The 16,058-nt window shown below is 44.4% G+C and overlaps 1 protein-coding gene across 1 annotated transcript in view; it reads left to right on the top strand.

Moving 5' to 3' along the window:
• Nucleotides 1–16,058, top strand: part of Cbl (E3 ubiquitin-protein ligase CBL) — a 472,746-nt gene that overhangs the window by 182,117 nt on the left and 274,571 nt on the right. The window lies entirely within an intron of this gene.

The raw sequence follows: 16,058 nt of genomic DNA, 5'->3' as shown, positions 1-16,058 counted from the left end.
CCCTGCCTTGGCAAACTCTTTCGCCTTTGTCTGTCAACTTGTACCTTTCCTTCTTGCTGGAAGTTTGCTCTCATTCAGCCAGTCCAAAAGAAGGGTGACCACTCCCAACCGTCCAACAATCGTCCAATTGCTTTAACATCCTGTATTTCAAAAGTTTTCGAGTCAATTCTCAATAGAATAAATTTTAATGCCTCTTTCCTATCACAACCTTCTTTCTGATCGTCAGTACAGGTTCCGTCAGGGACGCTCCACTGGCGATCTTCTCACCTACCTTTCAGACTCCTGGTCATCCTCCTTTCGGGACTTTGGCGAAAGCTTTACCATTGCACTTGACATCTCAAAGGCTTTCGATCGAGTCTGGCGTAAATCTTTAATTTCCAAACTGCCCTCTTACGGTTTCTCTCCTTCTATCTGTGCCTTCATCGCTAGCTTCCTTTTTGATTGTTCTATAGCCGCTGTTGTAGACGGCCATCGTTCTTCTTCTAGATCTATCAACAGTGGTGTTCCTCAGGGCTCTGTCCTATCACCAACTCTCTTCCTTATATTCATCAATGACCTAAGCTGTACATCTAACCCTATCCACTCATACGCTGATGACTCCACCCTTCATCTTTCCATTCGGTTCCCGCAACGCCCATCTCAGCAGTTACTTCAACAGGCAAGGATGAGGCTATGGCATACCTAATGTCTGACTTGGCTCGTATCTCTGACTGGGGTAAAAATAATCTTGTTGTTTTTAATGCATCTAAGACTCAGTTCTTACACCTATCAACCCGTCAAAATCTTCCACAGGTATACCCTCTGATGTTTAATAATATTCAGCTTAATCCTGCATCATCCTTGAACATGCATGGGGTTTCATTTACTCGGGACTTATCTTGGAAAGATCATATTACATCTTTTGTAAAATCTACTTCCAAGAGATTGGGTGTGCTAAGCCGACTCTGTTCTTTCTTTACCCCTGCACAATTGTTGACTCTATACAGGGGTTTTATCCGCCCCTATGTGGAGTACAACTCTCATGTGTGGGGAGGCTCCCCACATACAGCTCTTCTCAATAGAGCAAGATGGGGCTCAGGCCTGTGCTAGAGGGTACAGGGCATTGCGGTTCCCAGGCTGCCGCTTCCGCCCAATAGAGAGGGGCCCGAACCTGGGAGAAGCGCCCCAGGAGGCTGCCCTATCAGTGGGTGTATAATGGCGGGATAGTTGCAGTGCCAAGACGCGCTTGGAGGGTATCCCTGCAGCTGTCCTGGCAGGGTGCCCCGAGGCCACTACCACAGCCACCGGTAAGCTGGTGGGCTAGGGGTTCCAGATCCATTGCCTGGACCTGGGACTGTGCAGTGAGTGGGACCTGTGCTGTGTCTGTCCCCCTTTATTAATACTGATGATGACAAAACAAAATACGTTTCAAAGCAAGCCTGAGGACAGTAAATCACCCATGGGGATGAGGGTGGGTTCATGGAATGTGGGAAGTTTGAAGAGTAGAGCAGGGGAAGTCGTTGAGGTATTCAGTAGGAGGTGGGTGGATGTGGCGTGTTTGCAGGAAGTCCGGTACAGGGGTGGATCAGCCAGAAAGATTGTTGGGAAGGACTGTTGCTATAAGTTGTTTTGGCAGGGGGGGACAGACAGATATGGAGTGTTGGTGTGATGGTTGCGGAGAAATGGGTGGAATATGTTATGAATGTTTTGAGAGTAAGCGATAGGATATTGGTAGTGAAAATTCTGTTGGGAAGAAAGATAGCTGCGATTATATCGGCATATGCTCCACAGGCAGGATTGGATGAATCAGAGAAAGATAGATTTTGGGATGATTTAATACGTGTAGTGGGTGGTATGCGGGATGATGAGATAGTGATTTTGGGAGGGGACTTTAATGGTCATGTAGGTGAAGCAGCACAAGGTTATGAAGGAGTGCATGGAGGATGTGCGTATGGTCTAAGGAATGCAGAAGGGGAAAGGATACTCGAGTTTGGGGAGGCAATGGACATGATTGTGTGCAACACATATTTTAGGAAAAGAGACAGTAGGTTAATTACGTATGAGTCTGGGGGAAATAGCAGTCAGATAGATTATTTTCTGGTTAGGAGGGCCGATAGGAGGTTAGTGAGGGATGTTAAAGTTATAGGAAGTGAGGAGTGTGTGCAGCAGCACAAACTATTGATTTGTGATATGGTGTTTAAAGAACAAGTGATGAAAAAGAGGACTTATGTACCTAGGAGGAAAATATGGAAGCTGAAAAACCAAGTAGTAAGGGATGCCTTCTATAGCGAGTTGAGGAGAGTAGTGGCTGAACAGGGAGCTGTAGACAGAGGTGTTAATGAACAGTACAGAGCCCTCAAGAACAATATCTTGAGAGTTACTGATGTAACATGCGGCTGGACAAGAGGACCACCAAGACATAGAGTAACTTGGTGGTGGGATGAGGGTGTAGAAGCTGCAATTAAGGAGAAAAGAAGGCTTTTCCGGGAATGGAAGAAGGGTGGTAGCAAAGAGGAATATTTGGCTGCCAAGCATAGGGCTAGAAGAGAGGTATACAGGGCAAAGTCTGAGTCACAGAGACAATTACTTGATAACCTAAATCATGGGGAAAGGAAAAATATATTTAGGGTGGCAGGTCAGGTGAAGAGGGATAATTGGGATATCATAGGTGAGCAGTGTGTGAAGAATGATGAAGGAAGGGTAGTGGTGAACAGTGAGGATATTAAAGATGCATGGAGAGAGCATTATAACCAGTTGTTGAATGAGGAGTTTGACTGGGACAGGGAAGGTTTGGAGCCAGCAGATCCAGTGTCTGGCCCTTGGCCTTTGATTGATACTGCTACTGTGAGTGAGGCAATAGGCAGGATGAGGGTGGGGAAGGCAGCAGGCGTGTCTGGGTTGACTGCCGAAATGTTGAAGGCCTCAGGCGATATAGGGGTGATTTTAGTCACTGACCTGATAAATAGGATTATTTATGAGTGTGTTATACCAGATGATTGGCTGAAGAGTGTAATTGTAAATGTGTATGGAGCCAGCAGATCCAGTGTTTGGCCCTTGGCTTTTGATTGATACTGCTACTGTGAGTGAGGCAATAGGCAGGATGAGGGTGGGGAAGGCAGCAGGCGTGTCTGGGTTGACTGCCGAAATGTTGAAGGCCTCAGGCGATATAGGGGTGAGTTTAGTCACTGACCTGATAAATAGGATTATTTATGAGTGTGTTATCCCAGATGATTAGCTGAAGAGTGTAATTGTAAATGTGTATAAAGGGAAGGGTGATGCCCTGGAAAGAGGAAATTATAGAGGTATAAAGCTTTTAGATCAGATAATGAAGGTAATGGAGAGAGTTTTAGAAGGTATGATTAGAGAAAGAGTGAATATTGATGAGATGCAGTTTGGGTTTATGCCAGGTAGGGGGACCACTGATGCCATATTCATTGTTCGACAGCTTCAGGAAAAATATATTGGTAGGAGAAGGGATCTTTATTTTGTTTTTGTTGATTTGGAAAAGGCCTTTGACAGAGTCCTTAGAGAGGTTGTGAAGTGGGCAATGAGAAAGCTTGGCTTGGAGGAGTGGCTGGTTAGGGTGGTTATGGCCATGTATGTGGGTGTTTACACCCAGGTGAGAGTGAATGGAGATTTGAGTGATGAGTTTTCCGTGAATGTTGGTGTGCATCAGGGGTCAGTCTTGAGTCCCATGTTGTTTATCATGGTACTTGAAGCCCTGTCACGTGACTTTAGAAACGGACTCCCGTGGGAGTTGTTGTATGCTGATGATTTGGTGTTGATTGCAGAGAATGAAAAGGAGGCGGAGGAAAGGTTTAGGAAGTGGAGAGATGATATGGGGCAAAAGGGTTTAAGGGTAAATGCAGATAAAACAAAAGTGATGATATCTAGGGTTGGTGGCAGTACTGTCAAAGACGAGGGAGAGTGGCCATGTGCAGTTTGCCACAAGGGCGTGGGAAGTAATTCCATCTTGTGCGGTGTGTGTGATAAATGAGTGCATAAGAGATGTAGTGGTATCAGAGGTAGACTGCAAGATAATGCTGATTTTATGTGTACGGCGTGCCGGGGTGAGCAAGTGGAGATTGTCAGACGTGAAAGGATTGAACTTGCTGGTGAATCTCTTGAGTGTGTGGAAGAGTTTTGTTATTTGGGAGACATGTTGTGTGCTGGAGGTGGGGCTGGAACTAGCTCTGTGGCTAAGGTGAGAAGTGGTTGGAAGAAGTTCAGGGAGCTCTTGCCTCTCCTGACATTGAGAGGGCTCTCCCTATGTGCTAAGGGGTCTTTGTATGCAGCATGTGTTAGGAGTGTAATGCTGTATGGTAGTGAGACCTGGGCAGTGAGGGAGGAAGATATTTGCTGGCTCAGACGTACAGAAATGACAATGATTAGGTGAATGTGCAGTGCGTCCCTGCGTCCAAGGCCTGGAGGGGCTGGGTTTACAATGGAAGAGTTGAGTGGTAGGATGGGACTGGAGTGTATTGGTGTTGTGATGAGGAGAGGTAGATTGAGGTGGTTTGGACATATGGAGAGGATGAGGGATGATAATTGGGTGAGGAAGGTGAGAAGTGTTAATATTGGGGGTGAGGTTATGAGGGGTAGACCGAGAAAGACATGGGACGAGGTCATTAAGTGTGACCTCAGGGTTAAGGGACTGAACAGGGAGGCTGCAATGGATCGTGCAGCATGGAGAGCCGCCATTAGGTGACCAAGGCCGACACATGCAAGCATGTTGGAGCCTTTAAAAACGAAAACGAAACGAAAACGAAAACGAGAGTAGAGTCAAAGGCTTTTCGTCTCATTAACTCTCCTCCTCTTACTGACTTCCTTCAACCTCTTTGCCGCACTGTTCCATCTTTATCTCTTTTCTCTTCCTACTTTAATGGTCACTGCTCCTCTGAACTGTCTGCATGCATTCCTTCACCTCTACGACGGGCGCGTAGGACCCGTCTAGCAGCAAACTCTCATCCCTTTTCTGTCCAACTTTCTAATGCAAGAGTTAACCGTTACTCCCAGTCCTTCATTTATGCAACAGGTCAACTCTGGAACTGTCTCCCTCTGTCTGTATTTCCTGCTGCCTATGATCTCCAGTCGTTCAAACGCAGTGTGTCCAGGCATCTCGAAATGAACGGATCTTGAATTTGGCTCTGTCTTGTATTTTGTTTTTCTCTGGGAGGGAACTGTTATTGCGGGCTTATGGCCTTTGGTTCCTTCCTCGCATTAAAAAAAAAAAAAAATATGTGTGTGATGAATGAGAAGACAAGTGTTGGATGCAAGAGTGTGGAGAGGGTGGGGGAATGGAATCTCAGACAATTACTTAATGATGGCCAAGGTAAGGCTGCAAAGAAAATGGGTGAAGACATGAAGGGGAAGATAGGAGGAAACAGCTCCTATGAGAAGAGTGGAGAAGTTCCAAGGTAGTGAGAAAATGGTAGAGTATAAGAGCATAGTGGAAGAAAGATTGGGAAGGTATGAGTTAGAGCAGATGGAAGGGGTGGAAGGTGTATGTAAGATATTCACAGAAGAGAAAGACGCAGTGTATGAGTTGGTGTTTGGAGTGAGGAGGAGATGCAGGGGTGTGCAAGGGACAACATGGTGGAATGATGAGGTGAAACGAGCTGTGGAACAAAAGAAGGAGGCATATAGTGAATGGCTAGCGAGTAAAGGTAGGGGAGAAGATGAGAGAGAAAAGAGAGAGATATATGTGAGCAGGAGAAGGGAGGTGAAGAGACTGGTGAAGAAGAGTAAGAAGTAAGTGGATTAAGAGTTTGGGAGGATTCTGAGTGTAAAATGGAGGGAGAGTAAGAAATTGTTTTGGAAGGAGGTAAGAAAAGTAAGACGGTGTGAAAGAGGAAAATAGTTGGGGAGTGAAAGATGGGAATAATAGATTGTTGGTGGAGAACAGAGAGAATTGAGAAGATGGAGGGAGCACTTTGAGGATTTGTTGAATATAATGAGTGAGAGCAGTGCGGGTGTAAGTGGTTGGGGAACGGCTGGGAGAAGAAGAGATGACAGGAGGGAGGAAGAGGTCAGTAGAGCAGAAGTAGTGGAAGCAGTGAATATCAAGATGGGAAAGGACTCAGGAATTGATGGAGTGTGTGGTGAAATGCTGAATTATGGGGGTGAGACTATGGTGGAGTGGATATGGAAGTTGTGTAGATTGGCTTGGGAAGAGGGAAGGGTTCCAGAGGACTGGAAATCGGGTATAATTGTTTCTTTATACAAAGGAAAAGGAGAGAGAGAAGTATGTGGTAACTTTAGGGGTATTTGCCCTCTTAGTGTGACTGGAAAAATATATGGTAAATACTCATTGATAGGGTTAGGCATATAACAGACGAGCTAGTTGGAGAAGAAGAAGGGGGATTTAGGAAGGGAAAAGGGTGTGTTGATCAGATATTTGTGTAAGATGTTTAGTGGAGAAGTATCTAGAGAAGGGAAAGATAGTGTATGCTGCCTTCATGGACTTGGAGAAAGCTTATGACAGAATAGAAGGCAAGGTATGTGAAAGGTATTAAGAATATATGGAGTGGAGGGGAATTTGTTGAGTTCTGTGAAGAGTATGTACGAAGGAGCTAGGGCTACGGTATGAGTGGATGGTGAGCTGAGTGAGTTCTTTTATCAAAATGTGGGACTGAAACAGGGATGTGTGATGTCTCCATGGCTGTTTAATATGTACATGGATGGGGTTGTAAAGGAGGTGCAAGGTAGGGCAGTGGATGTGGGGGTGGCTCTAATGAATGAAGGTGAGATGTGGAAGATTTCAGTGTTGCTGTTTGCTGATGATACATTATTGTTGAGTGAAGATGAATGGGAGTTGCAAGGTTTGGTGTATGAATTTGGGACAGTGTGTAGGAAGAGAATCTGAAAGTTAATGTAAAGAAGAGTAAAGTTATGGTGTTTGAGAAGAATGAACTCACAGAATGTACAGTGAGGTTGGATGGTGAGGATATGGAGAATGTGGGTGCATTCAACTACTTGGGTAGTGTGATGAGTAGGGATGGGGGATGAAGTGCTTGAAAGGGTACAGCAGGGAAGTAAGGTTGTTGGTTCACTGAAAGCAGTGATGAGAAATAGGAAGTTAAGCAGTCATTGCATGATAGTATTGTGATCCCTACCCTGACATATGGAAGTGAAGGATGGACCTTGCTAGAGGGGAACAAGTCAAGAGCGAGAGCAGTGGAAATGAGTTACTTGAGAGGAGCATGTGGAGTGACATGGAGGGACAGGTTGATGAATGACGAAGTGAAGGAACTTTTTGGGGTAGATGTGGATGTGGTTGAGAAGATTAGGAGAAATACACTGAGGTGGTTTAGACATGTGGAGAGAATGGAGAATTGAAAGACTGACTAAGAGGGTGTATGTAGGTGAAGTGGAGGGAGGGAGAGGGAGGGGAAGACCAAGGATGAGGTGGAGGGATGGAGTTGAGAGGTACAGTAAACCCTTCACAAGTCGAACTATATGGGGCTCTACCCGGGTTTGAGTTATCAAATTTTCACCCCCGAGAATTGCTAAGACAGTACGTAATACTTGTCCTTTTAACACTAAATTAAAGGAACATATATAAATAAATAAGTTATGACAAAAAAACAATTCGGTGCATTTAATATACCTTTAATTGGTAGAAATCATTCATAGAGGCAGTACAGACCTGTCAGCATCTTGTGTTGGAGATGGATATTCACCCCCCAAATTGCAAAGAGAATACTTATTACTTGTCTTTTCAGCACTAAAGTAAAGGAGCATATACAGTGTATAAATGAATAAAGAAAGACCAAAAAATATATATATATATCAGTGCACCTAATTTACCTTTCGTTAGAGGTAGTACAGACCTGTCGGCAGCTTGTGTTGGAGATGGAGGTGGTGGAGTTCACAGTTTAACATAACATTCTCAAAAGTACCCAATATTTTTTTCACTGAACATTAAGATTGTGTTCCCCCCTGTGGCGGGGGGGGGGGGACACAATCCGGCTGCACTGTGGAGTGGTACTACTACTCTGCGGCCAGGTTGTGTTAGGAAGAATACTGCCACCGTATTCCCTGCGTGTTGTAAAAGCTGACTAAAAGGTGGGGTGAGGGGACTAGGGACCCCCTCCTCTGTTTTTTAGTTCCTAAAAAGAGACAGGCCAGAGAAAGGGATGGTGGATTGAGTTATCCCTGTACCCTGCAGATTGGGTCTATGAATGTGTGTGGATGTAGTACAATTGAGTCTAAAAGGGAGGAGATTGGGAGAATGTTTGTGAGAAGAAAGTTGGATGTGTTAGCTTTGAGTGAAACGAAGATGAACGGGAAGGGTGAGTGTATGTTTAGAAATGTGAATGGAAGATTGTCAAGGGTTGATAGAGGAAGGGCAAGAGAAGGTGTGGCCTTGTTAGTGAGTCCGGAAGTACAGCAGTGTGTGATTGAATGGAAGGAGGTGTCATCGAGACTGATGTGGATGAAAGCGAAATATGAATGTGAGTTGTGGGTGTTTGTGAGTGCATATGGGCCTGGTAGTGAAAGGGATGAAGAAGAGAGGGAGTCTTTCTGGAATGATGTTGATGAGTGTCTGCAGCGTTTTGGAGCGAATGTGAATGTGGTAATGATGGGAGATCTGAATGCTAGAGCGGGAAATGTAGCATTTGAAGGTGTAGTTGGTATGCATGGTGTGCCTGGAAGAAATGAAAATGGGGAACGAATGATAGGGATGTGCGTTGAGCAAGAGATGATGATTGGAATATGCTGTTTGAAAAGAAAGATATTTATAAGTATGCATGGGTGAGACAGGAGGGTGGAAGGGTTGTTGGTAGAGCTTTCATGGACTATGTGGTTGTGTCCAGGAAGGTAATAGGAAGATTGTTGGATGTGAGAGTTCTGAGAGGGGAGGGTGGAGGTATGTCTGACCACTACCTGGTGGAGGGAATGTTAAGAGTAGGTAAGAGATGGGTGAGAGCTAAGAGGGTTAAGTTTGGCAGGGAGGTTTTGAAAGTGAGTGAGTTGGATAAAAGAGAGAAAATGATCGAGTATCAGGAGAAATTGAAAGATGAGTGGAACGCAGTGAAAGATCAGGAAAATGGCAGTGTGGAGGAGGAATGGCAGTTGTTTAACCCCTACACCGCGGGCATGTTTACAGATGTTTTGCGTGTGCCATGGGGTTATTCGGGCTCCGACAGACTCTCAAAAAATATTTGCCAAAAATCAGTTATTAGTCCTAGAATATTAAAATTACATATGCTTATGGCACATACCTTCAGCTTTCTCCTGGAATGTTTGTTGAGCCTTCGTCAGTTACCGTAGGACTTGTGGAGACCTCTGAAGTTGGGTAACGAAGTCTCTACTTTACACTTCTCGACAACCTGTAATATGATTACCACAGCCAGATATTAACACTATACACACTACTCTATGATTTTCAAGTAGTTTGGGATCCATACTCCAAAAAAAAAAACCCACTGTGAAAGCAATGAAAATTACGAGCGCATCTGACCGTCGCACTGGCACTAGTTCGCTCTCGGTACTCTGTCATTTATTATTCATAAAACCCCTCACACTTTATATTTGTATTACTATATAACACTTATATATATCTACAGTCTTTATCCATAAGTTTCCTTCAGTAGTATTAGTTTATTGTCACTATAGGGATTCAATTTCTTTCAGTAAAATACGTAGCATTCACTTTCTCGTCCTGTATACTGGCATTGAGAGTGAATGTCACTTTCATTTTCACTCTCATAACTCATAGTATTCAGACATGCTAGAGTGAAACTTTCACTTTCATTACTCCTAGGGTATATACTCGTATTCTTATACTACTACTCATTTACATTTCTATTTACGTTATCTATTTTATTTACGTTATTTACATTTCTATTTTATTTACACTGTGTTATGCACTGTCACTTGAAGTAACCTATAAAACTATTTTCCATTGTTCACGTATATTTACATTCATTACTTTCACTTGCTGTTTACACATTTACACATTATTTACAATTCCACTTGCACTGTTTTACTCAATAGAAAGATTGTAGTCACTCTTGTATCAATTGTCAGCCCTTTACCTCATTCCACACGAGGTTTAGTAGGGGATAAAGGTCACAGGGCCCTTTGCATGGGGGTGAAAAAGTCCCTGAAGTCAGCAAGAAGAAACATACATACCTCCACTTCGGAAGATGAGAATAAACTGATAAGGGAGGGCCGGGGTAGAGGCCTACTTAGGGGATATTCAGTGCTACCAATGTTAGCTCTTGAAACAGCTATGTATAGCACTGAAATGATTGGCAGGAAATCTAGACAATACATTATAAATTAGGTAGTTCCAGGTGAATGTAAATATCACTTAGGCTTCTTCCTTCCCTCTTTACATGTATATTTATTACGAAAATAGATTATACGGCATATTTCAAGGGGAAAAAAACAGCGAAAATTAGCGAACGAGTGCACGTGGTGTTGTCAGGTGATAATTAGCCAATTCCAGGTGTATGGCACTCTCACTTACCTTATTTCTTTCTTGTATATATTATTTGGTATAAGAATAGGACATAGGGCTTATTTCAATGGATGAAATCAGTGAAAAATTCCAGGGAAGATTTACTTAGTGTAGCACGGTCGGGGAGGCGAGAGGATAGGGTAATGGAGGGGGGGTAGGGAGGGGAGTCAAGAACGGGGAGAAATGGCTAAATTGTCAACAATGGATGGGAGTACAGATGAGATCAGGAGTGCTGACTAGTGTTGGACATTGGCAGTACTGATAGATGATACAAGCCCCCACTTGGAAGCCCGGGTGAATTCAAAATAACACAGAATCACAAAAGCGACGCCCCGCGGTATGATCCCTTGCTCCCAAGCGTCACGAAAGTGACGCCCCGCGGTTAAGGGGTTAAGAGTGCTTTGGTGAGGCATGCGGAAGAGGTGTGTGGTGTGAGACATGTGGGTGGTGGTGTAAGAAAAGGAAGTGAATGGTGGTGTGAGGAAGTAAGTATGGCTGTGGCTGAGAAGAGACGTGCATATGAAGTGTGGCTGCAGAGGAAGGATGAGGTGTCATATGAGAGGTATAAGGAAAAGAGGAATAGGGCGAGAAGGGCCGTGATTGATGCTAAAGTGGCAGCAGATGAGAGGTGGAGTAGGCAGCTGACTGAGAATTTTCAACAGAATAAGAAAATGTTCTGGAAGGAGGTGAAAAGGGTGCAAAAGGGAGAGTCTGGGAAGCAAGAAGGAATAAAAGCAGAGGATGGAAGGATGTTAATTCAGATGGATGCAGTAAGGAAGAGATGGGCAGAGTATTTTGAAAGATTGTTAAATGTAGAGGAGGAAAGGGTGCCTGAGATTGTGGCGGATGGAAGGGTGCAAGGATTAAATGTGGTGGGAGAGTTTAATGATTCTTTGATCACGAAGGAGGAAGTGGAGAAGGCAGTAAAGGAGATGAAAACAGGGAAAGCTGCAGGTCTGGATGGGTGTGCTGTGGAATGCCTGAAGGGTGGTTGAGTGACTATTGTTGATTGATTAGTAAGATTGTTGAATGTGTGCTTCGTGAAAGGTATGGTGCCAATTGACTGGGCAAGTGCTTGTGTGGTCACTTTGTATAAAGGCAAGGGTGATAAGTATGAATGTACTAGCTTTAGAGGTGTAAGTCTGTTGAGTGTTGTAGGTAAGATGTATGGTAGAGTGTTAATTATGAGAGTTAGAGAGGGTACAGAGGGAGTGATTGGTGATGAACAGTGTGGCTTTAGGAGGGAGAGGCTGCGTGGATCAGGTGTTTGCTGTGAGACAAGTGTGTGAAAAGTATTTAGCAAAAGGCAAGGATGTGTTTTGGGCATTCATGGATTTAAAGAAAGCGTATGATAGAATTGATAGGGAGGCTTTGTGGACTGTTTTAAGATTGTATGGACTTGATGGTAGGTTACTAAAAGGGGTGAAAAGTTTTTATGTAAATAGTAGAGTATGTGTAAGAGTGGGAAATGCTTTGAGTGATTGGTTTCCTGTGAGAGTGGGGCTGCAACAGGGATGTGTGATGTCGCCTTGGTTGTTTAATATTTATATGGATGGTGTTGTAAGGGAGGTGAATGCAAGAATTTTAGGTGGAGGTCTGAGTCTGGTGAATGTTGATGGTGGAGAGTGGAATCTGAAGCAGCTGCTGTTTGCAGATGATACTGCACTGGTGGCTGATTCAGAGGAGAGATTGAGGCACTTGGTAGAGGTGTTTGGAAGGGTGTGTGAAAGGAGGAAATTAAAAGTAAATGAAAATAAGAGTAAAGTGATGAAGTGTACGAGGTTGGTAGATGGTAGGGGGATGATTATAGTTTTGAATGGTGAGTTGCTTGAGGAGGTAGAGTGTTTTAAATATTTAGGGTCACATGTTGCTGTGGATGGAAGAATAGATGCAGAGGTGAAGTTTAGAATGAATGAAATATGAAAGGTGCTGGGAGGAATGAAAAAGGTGTTTAGATGTCATTAGCTTAGAATGGATGTAAAGAGAAGGCTGTATGAGGGTGTTGTGGTACCGACTGCGTTATATGGGGCTGAAACATGGAACATGAGTGTAGCAGAGAGGAAAAGTTTGAATGTAATGGAGATGAGGTGTCTGAGGAGTATGTGTGGAGTGATGCATATGGATTGAGTGCGAAATGATGAAGTGCGAAGGAGAACTGGAGTTGTTCGGGAGATGGCTGATAGAGTTGAGCAGAGGGTGTTGCGATGGTTTGGGCATATGGAGAGAATGGGTAATGAGCGATTGGTGAAAAAGATAACAAGATCTGATGTTAGAGGTGTAAGGCTGAGAGGTAGACCACGAATAGGATGGATGGACAGTGTGAAGAGAGCTCTGGATGTGAGAGGGATGTCTGTTGAGCAAGGAAGAGTGGCTGTGCATGACAGAAATAATTGGAGGGAAATTGTGAATGAATAAATGATGACGCAGCCCTGAGGGGATATTCTCCCGCATTTGGTCTGATCAGCTAGTCAGGTCAGGTGCGGGTAAGGGGATGGGTCTATTATGATGTTGCAGGGGTAAACCAGCTCTCCTGTCGGGCCCTGCTGTGGATGTCACTGATTGCACTGCGCAGTTGACCCTTGTGCGGTGTGGTACAGTGAGGATCTGTTCCTTCTCCCCTTTGGGGCTAAGATGCGAATGAATGTGTTTGAATGGATGAGTAAATGGGGAGTATGTCGTCCTTTCTCGGCTGCCTCCCTTTCCTTGGAGGAAGCAGCCTAGGTATATAGAGAGATAGATAAGCACATACACTGACATTATTTGTTGTCTGTGCCAACACTAGTTGAAGTGCTGGCTATCTGAAGAGCTGTAGAAGCAGAATCACTGCTGGAATCAGATGGAGGGATTGGCCAATGCCATGGCATAGGCTTAAAGAAATCATGAATGTTCATCTGCTTTTGCTGCGAATACTGGCAACGATTAACCATGCCTTACAACTCCCTTACATGCGTATAAAAATTTTGTGCTTCTGCATCATCAACATAAGCCAACCAAGGTGTGGCAACATTCTTTGCTTCATGAACATGGGATAATTTGTTTGGATTCTTGCGAGCATCATCACTGTTCTCTACCTTGTCGTCATCATCTTCATCTTTCTTCCCAGCCGTGGACTCAGCACTTTCTTCTGTTTGGTGATGATACCCAGGATCATCTGCATCCATTTCAAGCCACTGGATGACATCATCTCCATTAATACTGTATTCTTCTCACCGACTTTTTGCATAGCTTCAAGATAATCTGAGACTTCAAAGCCAGTGAAGTCAGGCAAGCAACAGACTGGCGGCCACATGTCGGCCTGGTGCCACCTTTGTCCCCCTGCCTCCACATCTCGGCCTACTGACATACGTGGTCTTGGCCTGAGTATGGATTACAGAAGATTCTGTCTTCTAAAAGTTCGACTTCTGAAGGGTTTACTGTATATGAGGGAGGGGGGATTGAGTTAGGGGGAGGGCAGTCAAATGGTGGGTGACAGAGTGACTTGGAGGCATTTTGTCTGCAGCCACCCTTTGCAGGATTAGAGCATCAGGCTATAGATAGATAGATGGATATTTTTTTCTGATTATTGTTGTAGGAAAGGTATATAGTGGAATAATTACAGAGAAGGGTATGAATACAGCAGATCAAAATGTTTGGTGAGTAAGTGGTTTTATTTGTGGAAGGGTATGTGTGGATTAGATATTGACAGTAAGACATTCATTTTTCATTCATCATCAAATCATGTAAGGAAGAAACTATGTGAGAAGGACCATAAGGAATTAAGGCTATGTATGAGTCTGGAAAAGCATATAACGTACCAAAAGTAACTGAAAAGGAGTATTGAAGGTACAGTGACCCCTCTAGTTATACGGCTAATGTATCGTTGAATTTTTCTGTGGAAATTGAATTGCACTTGCGGTGCTATAGAAACTCGTGTTATAAGGCTAACTGGTATGGTGAAATCCAAAAATTTCCCTAAATCCACCTTTTGGCCCTCCTGAAATTTTGTTTTAGCCCCCCTCCCCACCAATCTGTATTTATTGTAGTAAACATACAACCTCTAGGAACATCACTGGGCGTAGAAAAGGGTTGATTAGACAGTGGAGAATGGTAAGTAAGTTGTGATCACTTATCATGACAGGGGATGGAGCATTCCATGGGTGTTAGTGAGGGATGTATCCAAGGCTGAGGGGGCTAGAGGAGGGGGAATGAGCAGTGCCTCTAACCACTCGAGGGATGAGGCTAGGCCTTGGACCCCTGAAAGTTGCTCCCCAGTGTTTTGGGGGACACTGATTTCTGTGATTTTCTTGCACAAATCAGATTCTTTTCCATGTAACAGGAATTAGGTTAGGTTTTATCTCTGTGTATCTATCCAACTCTCTGTCTATTGCCAGACGCCTTAATCCCAAAAGAGATGGCCACAAACAAATCACCTCCATGTGTCCCAGTCTCCTGCCATTTTACTGCCCTGCTCTCACTTATACCTCTCCACTCCATCCTTCCATCTCATCCTTGGCCTATGCCTCCCCCTACCCCCCACCATCTCACTCACGTACACTCTCCTCGTTGGTCTCTTGCTCACCATCTTCTCCACATGGCCAAACCACCTCAGTGTATTGCTCCTAACACTTTCTAGCACATCCACACCACAATGCTCCCTCACTTCCTTATTTGTCAGTCTCTCTCTCCCCGTGTAACTCCAGATGCTCGTGTTGTTTCGTTTCATTTTTGAAGGCTGCAACATGCATTCATGCATCGGCCTTGGTCACCTAATGGCGGCTCTTTGTGCTGCACGATCCATGGCAGCCTCCCTGTTCAGTCCCTTAACCCTGAGGTCACACTTAATGACCTCGTCCCACATCTTTCTTGGTCTACCCCTCGCAGCCCCATCCCCATTATTAACACTTCTCACCTGCACCCAGTTATCATCCCCCATCCTCTCCACATGCCCAAACCATCTCAATCTACCTCTCCTTATCACAACACCAATACACTCCAGTCCCATCCTTCCTCTCAACTCTTCCATCATAAACCCAGCCCCCCCAGGCCTTGCACAGAGGGACGCATTACACATCCACCTAATTATTGTCATTTCTGTACGTTTGAGCCTGCGAATATCCTCTTCCTTTACTGCCTAGGTCTCACTACCATACAGCATCACACTCCTAATGCATGCTGCATACAAAGACCCCTTAGCACTTAGAGAGAGTCCTCTCATTGTCAGGAGAGGCAACAGCTCCCTGAACATCTTCCAACCACTTTTCACCCTAGCCACAGAGCTAGCTCTAGCCCCACCTCCAGCACATAACATGTCTCCCAAATAAAACTCTTCCACACAAGACACTCACCAGCAAGTTCAATCCTTTCACGCCTGACAATCTCCATCTGCTCTCCCCGGCTTGCCTCACACATAAAATCAGCATTATCTCGCAGTCTACCTCTAATACCACTACATCTCTTGTGCATCCATTTATCACAAACACTGCACAAGCTGGAATTACTTCCCACGCGCTTGTGGTAAGCTGCACATGGCCACTCTCCCTCTTCTTTGACTGTACTGACACCAACCCCAGATATCATCACTTTTGTTTTATCTGCATTTACCCTTAAGCCTTTGTGCCCCATACCATCT

Source organism: Coenobita brevimanus, chromosome 76 (assembly GCF_032717465.1).
Source record: "Coenobita brevimanus isolate Jiangsu-jjx chromosome 76, ASM3271746v2, whole genome shotgun sequence".
Lineage (NCBI taxonomy): Eukaryota > Metazoa > Arthropoda > Malacostraca > Decapoda > Coenobitidae > Coenobita > Coenobita brevimanus.
The sequence above is the reverse complement of the archived record's forward strand: the minus strand, read 5'-3'. Positions and strand labels throughout refer to the sequence as shown.